General features: G+C 37.5%; 1 long non-coding RNA gene across 2 annotated transcripts in view; it reads left to right on the forward strand.

Moving 5' to 3' along the window:
• Nucleotides 1-10,130, forward strand: part of LOC114152246 (uncharacterized) — a 37,382-nt gene extending 27,252 nt beyond the window's left edge. For both annotated transcript variants that reach the window (XR_003597085.1, XR_003597086.1), the window contains exon 3: nt 8,805-10,130. This is a non-coding gene — a long non-coding RNA (uncharacterized LOC114152246). The remainder of the gene's footprint in view (nt 1-8,804) is intronic.
• The last annotated feature ends 9,494 nt before the right edge of the window (nt 10,131-19,624 follow it).

The raw sequence follows: 19,624 nt of genomic DNA on the forward strand, positions 1-19,624 counted from the left end.
TTATTACCCCAACACACTTCGGATGACTTTTTAGACCATAATTTCTCTTGTTCGGCCATCCCATTTATACTTCATATAATGTAGAGAGACAAAAAAAACAACAACAAAAAAAAAACGACTGACAAATAGTGGTAATATTGAATTAAATTTATTCTTTATTGACAGAGTTGGCATTCATTTGTGGAATTGAAAAGAGGCTATTATTCTGTATCTGCCCTTAAAACAAAGATAAACAGACACGAGAGAAGAAAGCATGTCTTTAATAATTTATTTAAAAAAAAGAGTTTCTAGCACCCTCAGATTACTAACTCTAATGTCTTTAGAGTTAGTAATTTCATCCGTTAACTCTGTTTAATGGATGAATTACTTTTTGTTGCACAATAAATCCTCGGCCATCTAAAAGTGCTCATGCAAACTCTGACCAGGTAGCATCAACAGATGGCTGGATAAATTGCCTGATTGCAGTTATTCCTGAGTGTGATAGAAGTTGTATTCTGTACATTAGCTCTATGTCAACTGTGACCTTTTCTTTTTTAGCACAGCACTGACATCCTCATTTTATTATTTCCCATAATCCATCACAATTTTATTCAAATGTCCTTCTCCTCAACTACAAATACAACGATTTCCATTTTAGTCAGTGCTTAGACTTCCATCAACCTTAAGCCTACCTGGAGACGGCAATCATTTACCGTAAAACTTATTTTCATCTGATGAAGACCCACGTCTGAACATGGTACACTCTAAAACATAGTAAACTGAAGAAAAAAAAGACATTGGGCTGGGCATGGTGGCACGCGACAGGGTCTCTTAGTTTGTCGATTTTGACCCAATTGTTTGAGATCTTAAGAAAATGTTTTGCACATTCAACGTCTTTCAAAACCTGATTACCATAACCAGCTCCCTGATAGACTGCCCTGAACTGAATAACAATGTGAGGAACAGCCTAAGTTTGACATCTCTTATTCTCCTGCTGACATTCATATGCCAGTTTCTGTGTCACAAGGAGTTTCTTTAACATAGACAGTCATGGCGCACTTCTAGAGTGGGCATCGTAGATTCCTCTTTGGATGTTCAGGTGGATATTCTCGGATCCCTAAGGAGAGAAGGAGGATGTGGCGGTGTGAAAATGTATACGTTTTCTGACTTTTACTGGAACGTAGCTGAATCAGCTAGACTTTGACTCCAATTTGGAAATCTGTGTTTTTGGAATTGTGTACTCTTTGGACAGAGATGTAGCAGTGACCACTAAGCCAATGGGTGGTCACCAACCCGGGGGTTGGTGCAACATTGTGGTTGCACTCCAGCTTATGCACGTTTATCGTAAACTTTGCACTGTTCTTGTGAAAGTGTTTTTTTTTTTTACTTGTTTTCTTTTTTTGAATCCATTCCTATCTTTTCTCTTATCTTTGTCACGTTTTGTCAGGAAGAAGAACTTCATTAAAAAACGCAGTAAAATCCCTGCCATGCCCCTTGGCAATCTTAGTGACGTCTATAAATATAAATAAGATAAGATTGTTATATCGGGTCCCATCAAACCACTACGGGCCAAATTTCAACTGTTGCAATCATGACAGAGATATAGAATGACACTCTGTAAAACCAATAGACTGAGGAAATCTTTCATTGCCACTTCTGTGAGATTGATAAATTCCAGTATGTGAAGATTCCACTGACCCTCCTTTTCTGCAGCGAAAGATTGTTTGTTGATCAAATTGCTGTATGTTTTTATGTGTGTAGCTGCTGACAGTGCTGCAAATTTCCTGTTGGGGCTAATAACGTTTAACTGAACTGAACTAAATGTTCCAGAATTACAACGTTTAATTCCCTGTAATTTTCTCAATCTGGTTATGAGAGCACATCCTAAAATCTGCAAATACCTGTGGCACCGTATTTTACATTGTTAATGTGACTCAGTGCCTGGGGCAACTTGGCCTAAAGGCGTGCTACAAGCAACTGAGGGGCATGGAAGAAGTCGCCCTTCTGTTTTGAATCATGTGAGTTTTCTGTTACACTCGGGGGGGAATAAAAAAATCACTAAACACAAATGTGAATTCAGAAATCCCCAATGATGCAACGTGAGAAACCTGTCATTGTCTACCAACAATTTTTATCACATAAATAACACTCTTCATAATTTTATTTATATCAGCAATTTATTAGATGTAAAAATATGTTACTCTATTTATACTCATATATGTAAAGGGAAAAAAAGCCTATAAAATGTGTCTACATGTGTTAAAATAAGAATTCTTTTGTGGAAAGAATAAGGTTAAGGATAAAGTATTTTGTAATTTTTGAGTTTCCATAAAGTATCCAGAATCTAGTTTTTCATCTGTTTTACCTGTAGGGATGGAATAAATATTTCTATCAATAAAACTGTCTTGGTTACTTTTATCTGGAGACGTAACATTTTCTACTGCAAACTGACATCGACAAAGTAGTTATTGAGTACAGTAACAGCAACACTGATTCAATTTATTGCCACTCACAAACATTTAACTGTTAGGATTTGGGTGAGTGTCGATAGGCTTATTGCCTGACGTTAAACCGTCACTCGTAGAGCCAAGTCAGTAAAGCATGTACACTTTTGCACCTTTTCTTTCTAATTTTTACTCTATTTTGTCACTTTTCATATCTGTTTTGTTCACATATTTCCAACAGAAACTTGGGACATGTGCACGTTTTAAATTCACTGTTGCCAGGTTGCAGTTTAAAAGCAATAAAAAAACTTTTTTCAAGGATATCAGAGTATTTTCCACGTAACATGTCATATTTGGATTACATAGTAAATCCACAACAGACCTAATGAGGCGTTTCATCTGAGGTCTAAAACATTGTCATCAGTCCCCATTTGTTATGGCATCAATTGTTTAATAATAATAATACACAGGATTATGAGGAGCAAGCAGCCAGCACTATCCTCAGTGGAAATGTTTGTCTTCTTATGAAAAGATTTTACACCGCTGGTGGCACTACATCTGAGTTACATGATGTGACTGCCTTCCCACAGAGCTGCAAGTAAAAAAGAAAAAAAAAATCTGTGCAGGATGGGCTCAATCTGATTCAGTGCACACAAGTCAGGAGATGGATAATACCAGAGGATAGGCACAGAATTCCATTATGTTGTACAATATTGCAAGATATTCATGTTATCTTGGATCTCTGGCTTGAAAACAATCTTTCGAAAGTGTCAGACCACAAAACAACAGCACAGACCAGAGTCGACAAGAGGACCGCTGACTTGAATCATTGTTGTTGTTTTCAGAAGAAGAAAAAAGCACAAACACAGTACAATTCTAACAGCCTCAACCCTCCAAGGGACACCGTATTCACCAGGATGTGGTTCTGGAGAAGTTTGCAGTTTGGTGTTCAGACTTCTGCAAACTTTGCATGATCTCACCTGCGGTCATCACATATGAAGTAAAAGCTGTGAACTTTTCAGATATTTAAGAAAAGCACAAACTTTATGGTAATATCTAATAAAAGCAGCTATTGACGTGCAAACATGGAAAAAATGATGTAGGACGATCTCTTGTCATCGCCAGTCGCAGTGCTGGTCTGTTTCTCCTTGTAGTGATTGGCAGCTTCACTTAGCAGAAGCAACTTTTTTTCCCTCCTGTTTAAGCAAGACATGATAAGAAAATTGATGGTAGCTGTAGCACTGTTGCAGGGCAGGACCGCAGCAAATTAAATCTGCTGAAACAAAAAAGCATTTATTTATTTTTGCTTACATACACGTTAGCATCAGAACTGCAGCTTTGTAATCTTCCACAGAAAGCAGCTAGTTTGCAAATAATGATGCACATTTATGGAAATCAAGGTAAATAACGTGGAATATATGCCCTATTTGACATATCCAAGTAGATGTAAAGATGCCCTTTTTACATATTACATATTTTTGTGAATTTATATCGACTGCCCAGTAGGTGGCAGTGCATGAGGCAGAAAGGTGAAACGGCTTTGAATGTCAATATATCAACAATCTCGGGTATTCAAAAACACTTTCTGAATAGCTCTCTGCACTGTATTTAGAATAAATATATTATTATCTGATGACTGAATTTATGCGCTTAACTTTATCAGTGAAATTTATAAAAGATCAGAGTTGTTATGGGAACCCTGGGGGGAGCCTAATGCAGAAAAATTACTGAAATGTCATTTTGTTATGAGAGTGGGACATTTTAAGTATAATTTAATGTCAAAAATAACACTGAAGATTGTACCAGGTCTTTGCTTTAACAATTATTTATTGTGAAACCGAGAAAACTCTGTAAACTGAACAAGTCATTTGTTAAATTAAATTGCAATATTTTTGATATACTACAAAAAAAAAAAAAAAACACATTCTGGATCTGATTTTTTTTTTTTAAACCAAGAGAAACAAGGTTCACTCCATCTTTTAAATTAACTTCTCTTGACTTAAATTACCTTTTCAGATCTTATGCTTTATCCAAAGTGTTACACTTGGGCTCTGTGTTCCTCCTCACTTCAATTCACTAAAGAACACAGAAAAAAGTAACAATATTCTAAATTGTTTTTCTCAAGTCTTGTTCTAATGATCACATCCAAATATATATACATATTTTATTTGTGTCAAGAATTCACCAAAAATGTTATTACAGCTAAACCTCTAATAGGTTTTGTCACTGAGGATTGTTGCTCTCAGCTGTAAGTAGTTCAGATTCCACACTGCTATGATTCATTCTTTCACTCAGGTTTTATTGTAATCTTTTAATGTTAAAGTCGAATTGATTTCTTTTGTTTTTCATCTTTTTTTTGACATCCAATAATTCATTAATCATTGACTTTAATTTTGTTTAGCTAGTTCAGCCACTTGATCCTTTAAACTTTTAGTATACCCCAAACTGCAAAGGTAAGACACTTTGATCAACACAAGCATCGCAGAATTTCTGAACAGGATAATGATCACATGAAATACAAAATAAATGTTTAAGTTGAATTTTTTTTCTGGTGTTTTAGGACTTAGGGCTGGTGTTTTAGTTGATTTTATTTTTGTTAGTATAAATGTATTTTTGACTCATTACATCCTCGCTTACAAAAAACAAAAGAATCTGGTATTACAATCAGTTACTCAGCACTTAAGTAGCCTTTCAAAACAAATACATATTTGTTCTTAATTAAGTACTTTTTAAGAATTACTACTTTAAGTTTTAAAAGTAGTACAATCTCACCCCAGTACAATTTTTAGCTATTCTGCCAACCTCTTGACCAGGCATCGCTGATGTACTTCCAGATAAGTACATTGAATTCCTATTTCTCCACAAGAAGAATAAATAAGTATGGAAAGCAGTTCATAAGTATACGCTGCCAAAGATATATGGTTCACTATCTCAAGTAGAATATATATATATATATATTACAAAAAGCAAAAATAGCATGCACAACTTGAACTTTGTCCTGTTTTATCAGATTCTGCTCCACTAGTTTGAGGTCAGCGTTGCGTTATGAAATTAAAACCATCAGTTCACTCTATCAGTGGGCTCCAAGAAGCATTTAGTCTTCTTTGTTTCGGCTTCATGATTTGTCGGGGAATTACTGTGAAATCTGGCAATGGATTAAGATGAGGCCTCTTTGTTTTTCCACCTTACAGGACATGGATACTGACAATTTCATCCCACTCTGCAGGTATTTGACATGTCAAAACATATTTTACGGTATTATTTTATAATTTTTTTTTTTGGTAATGCAATTAAAAAAGAAAAAACCATTTAAAAAAGTGCATTTCTTGTCAGTAAATATGGCTAAAGTTTTTCGGTTTAAGTTGTCAAATAATACTGATCAGAGGCATCGTGAGATCCTGCCGAAGACGTGGATGTCGTAAATACAGACTTTTAGAAATACAAAACACATTCTGATGTTTATTCTAAAAGTGAACTATGTCCACTTTTGAAATGAGTGGACATAATTCTTTCAGAATTTACCTTCCTTCATTTCTACAGTATTTGGTACCTGTTTATTTAAATGCTCTCAAACATTTATAAGTATATCGCTGCCTTTTAAAAATCTATAGGTTCCACCGAGGCTTTATAACTAGCCCTTGGATCCTGTATTTTATAAGTTTTACCAAAATGAATTGGTAAATAATCCACTCTCTGCTCCTGTGATTGTATCTTTTTTTTTTTTTACTCCCATACAACAAAACGACTGGCTTGATTGAAGTTATCTGTTCCCTTTAATTACTATGGAAAAATACCATAGTTGAATTAAAGAAAAAGCTTTTCTAAACTCCATTTTATTACAGCAGCTCTGTGCCTAGTCATGTCAGTCACACCCAAAGGAGCCTCCAGATCAGCCAAGACTCTTCTCTTCTGCCATGCCTCATACCTGTTAGGCCCAGCCAACCGGGCTTAACTGAGATGCTCATTTCTCTCCCCACTCGGATCGATAGGGCAATAATACGAGCTCCCTTGATTGCGGCTGCTCAAATTAGTGTACGTCTGGCAGATGCAGCGGTTGCATTTGTCAGCTCTTTCAGACACAAAGTGCTCGGGCTGTTTAACAATTCATGGGCTCTGATGGCAACATGCGACTCATCAGCGCTCTGGACCCTGTTTGTTGGTGTAATTGGCTGAAACTGGAGCCCGGTCTGTTGCTGCCATCGGGGACAAGGATGATGTTGTGGCATAAGATTCCTTTCCCGCATTTCAGCACAGTGAGAAGTTCTGTGTTCAGATGAGTACTGCGCAAGTGATGTTGAGAAGTGTACTTTATGCACCAGCTTAGTGTTGGAGAACAGGTTGAAGAGAGAGAGAGTAGAGGCAAAACCTTTGGACCATTCACTTGGCACAATGACACACAATTCACATGTGGAGCCACACTTCCATGTTTTGTTTTGGCTTTCAGTATCAAATTGTGACGGTCACATGAATGTTGCAGTTGCCTTTAAGACTTATTGGCCCAGGCAAATTTCTACTAATTCTGTCATAGTCCAATTCTGATTCACTTTATCGTCTGTTTCTGATTCTTAACTGACAGAAGAGGTCTTCCTCTGGTGTAGCCCATCAAGTTAATTTACAGATGGGATCATGCACACCATGACTGCAAGCACTGGTCATTTGAGGTGCATTGCCTTTCAATCATCTTAAACCAGTTTGCCCATTGTCCTGCTGTCTTGCACCTCCATTGCCACTCATTGGAAATTTTCTCGCTTCCAGACCATCGTCTGTAAACCTGAGAGATTGTTCTACTAGAGTCCCAGTCGATCCACAGTTTCACAGTTTCCGGACCATCTGGCACAAACAACGTTTATGCAACATAAATCCCCTTTCTTTAACATTTTTCAACACTTGTACTGCGTAGTACAATGTATATCTTCCAGATGGTGAGAAGATTTGCTACTTTGACAAGCAATGCAGAAGTTGTACCTGCTAAAAAAAAGCCAATGTGTGTACAGTGTACTTACACAATGCATAAAACAGCTGAGACACAAGAGTTAAATTCTATTTTTTTTTTCAAAGTAACATGCCATTAACTTGTTAGGTTAGAATATGGAAACTCTGCTAAAGTAGTTGCTCAGAGTATTTTAGAGGCCATGTAGTGCCACTTTATAGCACAATAAACTAACTGTTACCTTCAGCTGTTATGCAAAATACTGTACATATGTTAAGAATAACTTAAAACAAATGTAACTTTGCATCAAAGCTGTATCTGAAGCCTTAAAACTGGCCTCTATCTCTTTAAGAACTCCTTACCGTTTCCAACAGTTCTTCAAAAAAAAAAAAAAAAACATACTGATGTATGAAATGTATGTCTGCTTCTTTGTCAGACCCTTAACAATTTGGTTCAGTCTTGCTAATACATGATTTATTGTCTCGCGATGGATTGATGGAGACATGTATGTTGTTGAATGTGGTTAATCACACTTTGAAAGGAGGCAGTAAAATGGAGGAAGGGGGGGGGGGTGAGACAAACAAATCAATATTCAATTAAAGTCAACACCAAATTTGTGCATGCCACTGAGGAGGCAAGGAGCCTGCAGCTGAGAGAGATGATTACCAGATTACAACTGGCTGAATGTTACAGAAATGGACTCCCAGGCAGGAAGAAATACAACATATTTAGAGACTTTATCCTATTAACAAATCAATTTGTAATTTCAGCCTTGTGGTTTATTTTGCTATGTTTCATAATTACTGCAGCTTTCATTAATTACAGAGAAGACTCTGCAAAACCTGTGTTTACGTGTACGCACCCCCAGTTGTGCCATGTGCAATGTTCAATTTGCCTGCCTCCGGTGTTGGAACCACGCAGCTCCCAGTGGCTTGTAAGAAGACAGTAACTGAAATGAACTGGTTAATGGAAAAGTTATTCCAACAGCGTTTTATTATTCTTATCCTTATTGATAACTGCATAGAAAAATCAGTGTGACGTTTGAGAAAACGTCGCATGCACTTCAAAATGTTATCGTAGAATTGGAGGAAGGGGTCTAACAAGAAGTAACTCTAGTTTCTTAACTCGTAGAATTCATTGTCCGTTAAACTAACATAACACTTGAACGCGTACGCGTGTACGACTGTGCACGCGCTAGATGCAATTTTTGGCTGAAATCTAGATGTATCAGTTACATTTAACATGTTCATGGAAGAATGGGACTTTTTATTTTTTTTGCTGCCATGTGGGACACGTCATGATTTTCTTCATGTGTTCCATGTTTGAATTCCTGATCAGTTTTCTGCCTCTTGGCCTTTGTCTTTGCCTGCTCCGAGTTCCTCTGCTTTTGGCTTCTTTTACCTGAATTTTGACGCCTGCCTCACGGACTCTGAATTTCTTTTGCCCTCTAGACCCTCGCTTTTCCTGACCTGAACTGTTCACCTGACCACTGAGCTCTGGATTATGGACAAAGCCGCCACTCTCTCTTCCCCCATGGTGAGACCTGATCACTGGATTAGTGCATGTGTGAACCTTTTTACCCCGCTGCCAGTTTCCCCGCCCCTCTGTGACGTCATCGCCATGGCTTCCACCACATATAGGGGAATCCTCTATACCAAATGTGTCAAACGGTACAAAAAGATAGAAGTGGATCTACTGTGTACTGAAGTGTACTGTTGTGCCATGCTAACAGCTCAGTTTCTCTATTTCACAGTAATATGTCCTAGGTGACATCATCAGCTGTCGGAATATCCTTATAATCCATGTCATGCTTTTTTTCACTCTTTAAATGTCGGTCTGGCTGTATGGCAAGAAATCCAGGAGGGGTGATGTTGGAGTTGGGGATATGATTCTTGCCCAATATGATCACTGGAAGACACGGAAGTCTCAGTTTCAACTCCTCTGAGTTTTGGGGTTGTGGTTCATGTATAAGTTGAGTTTCCGAGATGCTAATCAGCTCCTCCCAGTTGTACAAACAACACCTTGTTGCCACCTTGCAACTGACCAAAAGAAAAGAAAAAAAAAAAAAAACAACCAAAGATTCCTGCTGCACCGCATCCAAACCAGAAAGAAAAATTGTTGCAGCACATGTTTGGACAATTCTTTACAAATCCCAAGCAACGTGCAGAGTTACTCCAGCCGGCGCTTAATTTTAGTGGTACAATACCACAGGTACTGTGCAGCATGTGGAACTAAATAGAACCTTTGTGTTTCGGAAATGAGTGATTTTATAGGATAGAACAGATATACATTACTTTGCTGGACTATGAATTATGATTATATATAGTCTGCTTTTGCATTATGGACAGGTCTTGATGGGGCCTGAGTTCAACACCTCTTATGAAATTCACCCTGTATGACATGAAGCTGTATAAATGATGGGAACAGCACTGACATGCTGGAACGATACTGCTGAGCTGTGCTCGTTTGAATCCAATTATAAGAATACCCAGATGGTTCTGTGTAACAAACCATCTGGTGTCAGGTTGTCTTCAATGGATGCTTTATAGTTGGTTTAGACTAAGTTATTGGAATAGTAATATAACCGACCGTTAAACAAAAATAAAACCAAAAGTATAATCAAAGCTCAAATAAACTCAATTGAATAGGTTCCTTTTTTTGATTTTTGTATCGCTTTGAAGTGGCTTATTGGCAGCCATGTTGCAAGCAATACTGCCTCGGAGATTCTTTCAAGCAATCAAGAGCTATGCCACTAGGACCAGGTTTCAGAGGAGTGAGAGGAAACAGAAGTATCTTTGAATAAAAAACCCTTCCTAGCCTAAATTTAAATGTTTTATTTTTTTTTTTTTTTGTGGAAGTTGACACTACCAACCGCAACCTCACCATGTAGACGAAGAGGTTTTTCTTTTTCTTTTTCTCAAAAAACATCTTATGTAAGACATTGACAAAAAAAGGGTGAGGGAATTTGCAGCAAGATGTAAAAAAAAAAAAAGACAACTACATATATAAAGGAGAATTTTAAATTACATTCTGAATTTACCAGGATGCCAGAGTGAGAAAAAAAAAAAAGAAATGCACTCCCTGTTTTTTACATTCTCATCAGCGCTTTCAGTCTAGCATTTTGAGATTTTGGACTTCTTGATTAGTAAAAAAATGAAAGTAATCCAGCCTTGAAGAGACAAATCCATTGATAGGTTTTTTTTTTGTACCAGTCTGGGAGAGGATATATCAATCCTTTCTCTTTTGTTAAAAAAAAAAAGAGAGAGGTTCTAAAAATCTGTTTTGAATAAGAAATCTAATTGGAACATTCTTCACTTTATTAGTGGAGGCCAATTGAATTCCATCCAGACTAAGCAGATTTTTTTTCTATGGTTCAAATATTACTTCTTTTGTGAATTTGAAAGAAGAAAGCTGGAACTCATACATGTTTTTTTTCTCCCCCCCAAGAAAAGATTTGCATGTAGCTTACCTGACAGATAAAAGCAAGTTAAAAGTCCAAGTAACAAAACACAAATTCCTGAGCTATTGTGACTCCAAAATAAAACTACTGGTAAGGGCAGTGCAGTATAAAACAGTTTTGAGAACCCCAATGAATTTGATGTGGATGACGGTGTAGTAGCAATTACTAAAGTAGCAGCATAGTCTGCTTGGGACTTGCAAGATAAACATGGAGCAAAAAAGCCAGATTTGGATCGATAAAACTATCGTAACTTTAAACCAGTTCCCTCAATTAAACATGCACTGCTAATGGACAGGAAGTTTGACTTTAAGAAAAGAAGAAAACACAACTAAATAGAGCCTCTAATACTGTGTTGTCAGTTATTTTTACAATTATCCAGAGAAATACAAAGTGATCAATGATGTTTGTTTTTGTGAGAAACACTATAGAATTGTAAATTAGCTTATCTCACAGACTTTGGGTAGGTTGAGCACTATATGGGTCAAGCTTGAAGCACCAATACATAAAAAATAATGTTTTTTTCACCAGGGTGGCATTTTATGTTTCAATTCACTCCTTGCCTTGCTAGGTTTGGCATAAATCTGACCAACTATCCATATATGATCACCGGTTGAAAAAAAAAAGTACACAAACTGACTTGTGTTTGTGTACATCAACACAAGTCTGAATAAACAATTTTCTGACAGTTTTTTCTGACAAAAACTGTCAAAAAAATATTCTGACAGTTTTTGCAGAAATATATAAAGTGACTAACAGTCAGTGACAGCTTTCCACATGATAGAGATACAGAAAGCCACACATCTCTTCTTACTCTGTTTATAAGTGCATTTATAACTACAGATGCACTGGCAGAGTTCTAATGTGCATAATGGTCTGCACCAGGTTTCCCCATGAGGAAATGAAACTGGGACACAGTCCTGTTACATGCTTTGACTTATCCTATAACAGAGACAAAAACTTCTCATAAAGTAGGATTCCAGACTGACTGAATTAAAGGGGATCCGTTTCTTCTGATACAAGTAAATGAAGGAACGTTTGTCAGCTTTTCTGCAGTGATTAAAAAAATAATCAGTTCTTACATCTGTTTATCTATTTAGTATTTTCCACCCCTAGGTTAAACTATCCATTAGTTTTAAAAGCATTTATAGTATTTTTATTTTATTATCCAATTTTGTTTTAAAGTTTAGCCCAAAAACTGTTTTTTTGTGTGTTTTCTTTTTGTTGTTGTAATGAATTAATATCATTTGAAATAACACAATTGGACAACCTCATTCAACTCCATTTGAACACTTGACTCGACGTGGCGTGCACGATACTTGAAACTGAAAGTGACAGGAATATTATTATTTCAGCTAGTAATCATCTGACCACACAGAGGCACAAGTAAAGCATGGCAATTGTATTCAGTGGCAGTCGGCTGATTGTTTTTTGTTTTTTTTTAAATTACGAGATGGCGTCATCTGAAGGAAACGTTACCCAGATGACGCCAAAAGTGACTCACGGACTTCAAATACCTGGCAGGACAATGATGCTCAATAAAATACCAAACATTAATACGCCAACACGTGACAGCATCTTTAGAACCGTCTTTGCTTCAGCTCAACCCGTAGCGGAGTGTCTACACAGCACCTTCTAGATCAATATTCCTTGGACTATTCGTGGTGAAGCAATGTTTAATTTTACATTTCAATATCGCCGCTAACAAGTAGGTGTGCATGCGACAGTGGCAGCCTGGAGTGCCGCCTCACAAAGGGTTGTGATTAAAAACTCCAGTTGGACTTTGATGAGTGTGGGATGAGTCTGTGTGGGCTCCCTCCAGTTACTATGTCAACTTCTTCCAGCACTTTCAAAAAGGCTTCTGTTAGTTTAAAACTCCTGCTCGTACCTTCATGGTGGATAATGCAACGGTGGCACGGGTGACTAGTTTGGGTTGTGAAACTTTGCCGACGCCCACGCACACAAACGCGGTTCAAGACAATATTCAAATTATGTCGATATATTTTGAAATATGGTGTTTCTTTTGTCAGCATATTCTGGCCAAGACAGGCATATGCACAAAAAAAACAACAAAGAAAACAGAGTTTCAGTTGTACAAACAGGTAGGAATCAAGATATTCCAACCATAAAAAAAGCTTTAAAGATGGTGCATCAACTTTAAAAACAGCATTAAGGTCTGGACGAGTTAGAAAAAGCCCCTGCAAACAGGTGCAAAGAGTTTTGCAGTTTATTCCACAAGCGGGAGCAGCATATCTGAAGTTTTTTTTTTTTTTCCTTCTATAGTTGTGACCTTGCTAATAAAATGTAGCAATAATAAGTTATCCAAAGATTTTTAAAGGGAAAGAAATGGGGGCAGTCAGCTGACTGCCGGATTTATCAGGAGGTTCAGAAAAGTGTTGAAAACCTGTTAATTTTTTTAATTTAAAAAAAAATATTTTTAGACTGAATCAAGCCTCATTGGAATACTTTTTAAAAAATGTATTTATTGAAGACAACTATATTTTAAAGTGCATCAATCTCTACTATTGCAAAACACCTCGCAATTTTATTCCGCCATCCCAGACTTTGATAGTTGGGATGGTACTCTCTGGTTTGAAAGCTTCTCTTTTTTTGGTTGAAATTTAACAATGATAAATATTGCCAAACAACTGAGCCAAAGGAGACAAATACCAATGATGGCATTTGTCGGTGCAGTTTCAACTTATTCAGTTCAATTCCCGTCTCATTGCAGGGGATTTGTTTGGCTTTTTTTTTTTTTTTTTTTTCGAATTGCTCGTGGGAAGAGTGATTTTGATTTTGAAGAAAGTGAAAAAAGTCAGGGTTTATTTGTTGAAAACATTTCAGCAAAGAGCCAACTCAAGGAGCTTTGAAAACAGAACACAACAAGCAACCAAAAAAAAAAAAAAGAAACATTATATTACAGTGGCAAAACAAAGTGACGAGATGATCTCACTATTTTGGCATTTAGAAAACAGGAATATTTATAATCTATACACTCTCACAGGGATGATCTTTTTTCACGTCATTACATACTCCAAGCTGCAGACATAAATAACTTACACGTCTCCCGAAGCGTGTCACATCACAAACACGCACAGCAGCATTTACATTTTCCCCATATCTCACATCTACACAGCCTCATTGATATAACATATATAGCACACACAGCCCCCATTTGTTTCCCTCGCCCCCCCTCCCTTTATGCACACTGACATCACATCACAGGAAATACAAAGGGATGATTGTCACAGGGGTTTGTTTAGTGCAATGATGGCAGAGGGTACAAAACTTTTCTTTAAAACTGGCTTCTTTTCCCAGGCTAGAGTTTTGGATCTGTGGCCAGATGGGAGTGCAAATGAAGAACCAGCTCAGATTTGATGAGTTGGTTCTTTCTGGCGACAGTAGAGTGAAGAAACGGGGGCAGCACCAGAGAACGATGCTTGAATGATGCTTTTGTAAAGTAGTAGCAGGAGGAGGTGGGATGCAAAAAACAGTGATCTTGGTTTATTTTATATGGTAAGCCCAAAATCTTTGAAAGTTTAGCTTGCATTAAGTAGTCTGGATAATTTGTAGTAAGTGGTGGTGGGCAGTAAACTCTGGCAGTCATTTGTGAAGAGTGTATTCGTAAAGTAAGGGAATAAAGACACAGCTCTGGGGGTCTCCGGTGTTGGTGATATGAATAATGTTGTCCATATTTTCACTGCCTGTGACTGATTGTTTTATGAGTTGTCTATCCATTGGGTGAGATGATGATAAACATTTAGGTGTTGTAGTTTCTTGATGATTTACTGGTGTTGGATCAAAAATATTTTGGTAATGCTGACAGGAAAAGTTAATATGGTTTCAGCTCTACACTCTTCATAATGGGAAATACAAGGGATTAATAAAAACGTTGTAATTGGAAGTGACTGTTCTTTCACATTCATCACAGAAAGAAAAAACCAACACTTCTGGACAAAATAAATCTTATGGCTAGAGAAAAGATTTATGAAAGTTAAAAAAATTCTTCAGCTGATTTGCCAGAAATTGTTTAGCACTTATTATTATTTTTTTAATTCTGGGAAGCGTTCTTTGAGAGCGAAAGGCTACAATGCTACCCTCTCTCTTTCGTCCTCCATGTCTCTGTGATTTCTAAAGCATAATAATCATGTATTGTTCCACAAAGCTAATGAGGATGGATCAAAGTTTTGTAATTGTAGGCCACAGAAGGTGGGTGGGACAGAATTAATAAGTGCCAGCCCTGTGTTAATTGTCTTAGAAAACAGGGTAAAGTTCTCGTAATTAAATTAAAGTGGAGATGAAAAACTGTTTTTTTTATATTCTGGGAGGTTAAAGAAAGAAGTCCAATCAGAAGTGGTAGACGGACGATTTCACTAAACAAGGATAGTTAAGGGCACCCCTGCGCACAAAAGACATTAACGTTCATCCATTTGTAGGTCTAAATGCAGCTGTGGAAATGCATGTCTTAGCTTATTTTATCCTTCAACCCATGGTGTATCTTTGCTGTAACTGATGGGTGAAGGGGTTGAACACACCCTGGACACAATGCCAGTGTGAGTGAGTTATGTAACTTTTCCAAAAATTTGTTTTGCAAAGATTGCAGGCCTATGACGTAGAAAAAAACAAATGCACACCCACAAAAGAAAACATTAACCTTTCACCAGATAGGTATTAGTGGGGATTTGAGAGGCTGACATTTAAGACGTTGCGTGTTGATTGTATGATAGTGCAAATCCAAACAATCCACATAGATGTACCTGCTAAAGGACATACTGCCCCATTTGCATTAATCATGTCGGAGCACCGTGGAGATGTCTGCAGAGGTTTTAGGGCAAAGTTGGCATAATGAAGTTTGCGTTGCCTTACTGCGCTCCTCAGACACAGAAACTACTCAGAAATACTCTCTCTATCTGTGTTTGATTAATGTGCATGACTCACTGGCCAACAAGCCTCTTGAAAAGTAAAGAAAGTAAAATCTCACTTTGGGTTTAAAGTTGTATTCGTGTCACTGTTAAATAGCACTCATATAAAGTAGGTTGTGTTCTTTAAAGAGAGCATTTTCGCCCGCATTTCTCTCGCATGACACAAACAGGAGAACGTCATCAACTTTGGCCCGATATGGACGCTTACCTGAGTTCTGCTTGCCACAAAATGCACAATGGTGTCCAGTCTGAGGTTCCCATTTCAAGGGAAACATTTCACAAGCGGTTAATCATGCAGTGGACAAACAGCTAAAAGTCTCAGCGGTGTGATGAGGGGAACTGCACACAAACACAAAACTACACTCACCCACTGGGATGTGACAGAATGAGAGTCTTTAGTAGGATTCTCTAAATAGCACAGATTGATTGACAACTAATTTACTAAATTAAATGTATAGTTCGCTAAACTCGATTTTACCGTTTCGTAAAGGGCCTGTCTTGAATCACCACATAGAAATACCTAAAAGTACCAAAAACTACATAAGTGTTATGAGAACTTGCTGAAAGTCAGTGGAACTTGTGATCAGCTACCCACTGCACATTCAGCCTAACACTGTTGTCCTTGACAAAACAGGAGAAAACAGGAATAAATAATGAAAAGGTAACTGTAAAAGTATTGTCATTATTCCATTGTATCCTCCACAAAATGGCTGGAAATAGGCCAGTCCTGCTCTTGGCTACACCTTGTTTATCTAACTGTCCCAATTTCATCTCGGAGGGCATTTTTTCTTTCTCATACATCGTTTGCATTTATTCAGTAACAGCCCAGAGAAGACACACCTCATGGAAAACCTTGACCTAGGAAAAAGAGTATGGGGTATGTTGAAGCTAACCCTAGATTGAAGAACTTTCTCAAGTATCTATTATTTATATAGTTCCTTGTCAAACATGAATGTCTTGTATGGATTTATTTATTATTTTTTATATATATCCTTTTGCAGTGTGTGGTGATCTTTGTCAATTACATCAATAGATTATTTGATCTTTGGAAGACAGTATCACAGACTTAGCCCTATTTAATAATCATTTTGACTGGCGCTTCTTTTGGCTGTACATGAAATGTAAGCAGAGCAGTGGAAGGCCGTTCTGACCGAGTTTGCCAAATTACTTCCCACACAGACTGAGCAGAAAAGGAGGGCTTCACTAATCTTGGAATTTTCATGAATTATCCCAGACGACATTGCTGAAATTCAGCTTCTTCTTTACGCTCAAATGAGATTACCAAGAGTTAAATCACCTTGTTATCAGCTTAAGGGTTTTTTTTTTTTTTTTTTTTTACTTCATGAGTTTGTAGGTTTGATGACACTCCAATTTAGGCTTTAGCTAAAATCACCACATTAAAGAATCTTAATGAGATGCCATGAGGAATCAGCTGAAGTGCCCATATATGAACTAATGCTACCGTGATCGGAAACTTTGCAGACATGTATGGGGATTCAGGTACAGCGCAGGTTAGCAAAAAATCACTCTTATGGTCTTGACAGACTTATGCTGAGGTTTTGAACAGTTAAGATTTAAACGCCACAAAATTTTCGCTCGCATGGTTTGGAGTTCTTTTAACCCCTCTCACGTGTGTCGATGTGCAGTTCCAGTCTTTCCATTTCCCCTTTAGCTGCAGGAAAACCGAACTCACCTGTGGAAATTAAAAGAGCGCAATATTGCCACACTAAGGTTTTGCTGTTTTCCACTGGAGGCAGATAGCGAATTCGTTAACCAGCTAAAATCATCAGAATTGGTGTAACTGTGTTAGTCGAGAAAGATCAGCAAAAATGTCAACACAAAACTGTTGAAAAGAAATTTAGCAACTATTTATTCTTTACATTTGCTTTTTTTGTGCTTTGTCTAACCCTCATGAAATGTTTGCAATAATAATAATAAGCCTCTTACATCACTGTATATGGGACGTGGTTCCATTTTTATTTGCATAATTCTTTTAATCATGCTACAGTGAAGCATTTGTTCTTTTTTACACGAATGGCCTATTTGAGGTTGTGCCACAGTTGAGTCCAATTTTTATTTATTTATTTTTTCTTTGATAGCAATCAAACTTGTACAAATATTTTATGTTTTTTCTCTTAAGCAATGAAATCATATTTTAAAATTTGATTTTCATATTTCGCCAGGTTACGTTTTGGACGGTGAAATGAACTATTCCCTGTACTGTATAGTCCTTTTGAAAGTTTCAGTTATTTAATTTTCTTCATTCATTTTCAGTTCAGTTAGAATTATTATTGAAGAACCTCGACTTACAATCCTAGACTTTCTGTAGCTCTCCACAGCTCTATACATTTGCTTTCATTTCCAAGTCATAGGACTTTAAGGCAAATTGCTTATTTAATGTTTTGATTACATATTTTTATAATTCTTTACAACAACAAAAAGAAAAGAGATGAAATTGTATTCGGTAACACTGCTCTGTTGCAAATGTGTTCATTGACAATCTGTTTTTTTTCTATTCAGCCTGAACCATTCATAGAGATTTAAAAAAAGAAAATCTCGATTGAACAATTTAAAAAAAAATAGTTTTTAGAGGGAATAAAAAAACCAAAAACTAAACGTTTTCCCTTTCTGTGGATCAACAATACAACACATCCCTGAAAACTGAGAGCAGGCCAGACTTTAGTACAGTCAATATGCATAATGTATTTATAACAGTGTTGCTGTTCAAAGAGGGTGTGCCCCGAGGTGAAGCTCTAATGAGCCACACATCTAATCAGTTGACAGGGAAAAGCCTTCGGGGTGGAACTCTGTACTGCACCGCTGACTCTTTTACATGTTTTTATCGCTTCTTTCTTCTAGTTTATGTGTGGCTCTGTAAGTCGTCTGGTGGGTGGATTCATATACTGTTCTATGTGCTCATAGTCCCAAATCCTGCAGCTCGGGTGTTTTTACTGGATCAGTTCAGGTCAACAACGTAGCCGAAAGATTTATGTGTGGGCTACAGACTCTCGGCTAAATGCAACGAACCAACCAGGTAAACATACCTCTCAGGCTCTATTTTAAGAAAACACACCATGAGAGGCTCCTGAACAGCCTTTGCTGAGAAGCTCGCAGCTTCCTGCCCCTCAGGGGAATTAATTACAACAGGGAGAGATTTCTGAAAATTATTATTTTCCTCACCATTACTCCCTAATCAAAGGTTCTCTGGCTTAGTAATCTCGACAGCAGCTTGTTGTTATCTGTCAGTCAAGAAGGAAAAGCTGGGAGGTCACACCTACACACAAGGAAGGCTTAAAAACATTATATCTGCCTTTGAAGCAAGGGAGCGAGAGGGAGCTCACATGGGTTCATGTACCTCTACAGCCCTACGTTCCCGAACCACTGGCGACAGACACCATACGCTGGAGCTGTTCAGCGTATGGTGAACAACTGGGGGTTTAAACAGCTACCGGTTTGAAAAATGACCTCAGTTGGTAAAGTGCCACTCCCCGGTCATTAAGACAGAACAAACAACAGCGGGAAGGGAAGCGCAGAGTTTGTGAAGCACTAAAAAACTTGTATGCTTTTGCGTGGCTACATTTCTCCTAGCTACAAAAAAGTGTGTCTTCTCCCATGAGTCAACAGTTGCTCCATGCAGTGAGTTAGTGGATTTAAGAATAAGTACCTTTCCCCCATTGATTTCACCAATTGTGCTGTAGCTCCTGTTTTGCGCATTGTTACAGAGGCCTTTGGTTGTAACGTAATTTCTTGACACACGGCGCCATTTTATAGCATGATCAAATTACTTTCAGTTCTAAAAAATATGCATCGAACATTACTTAAAATAAATGCAACTTTGCAGTTTGATACCTTGAAATTTGCCTCTGTCTCTTTAAGAATCTCCTACTCTTTC

The sequence above is a fragment of the Xiphophorus couchianus genome, chromosome 10 (genome assembly GCF_001444195.1).
Source record: "Xiphophorus couchianus chromosome 10, X_couchianus-1.0, whole genome shotgun sequence".
NCBI classification, from domain to species: Eukaryota; Metazoa; Chordata; class Actinopteri; order Cyprinodontiformes; family Poeciliidae; genus Xiphophorus; species Xiphophorus couchianus.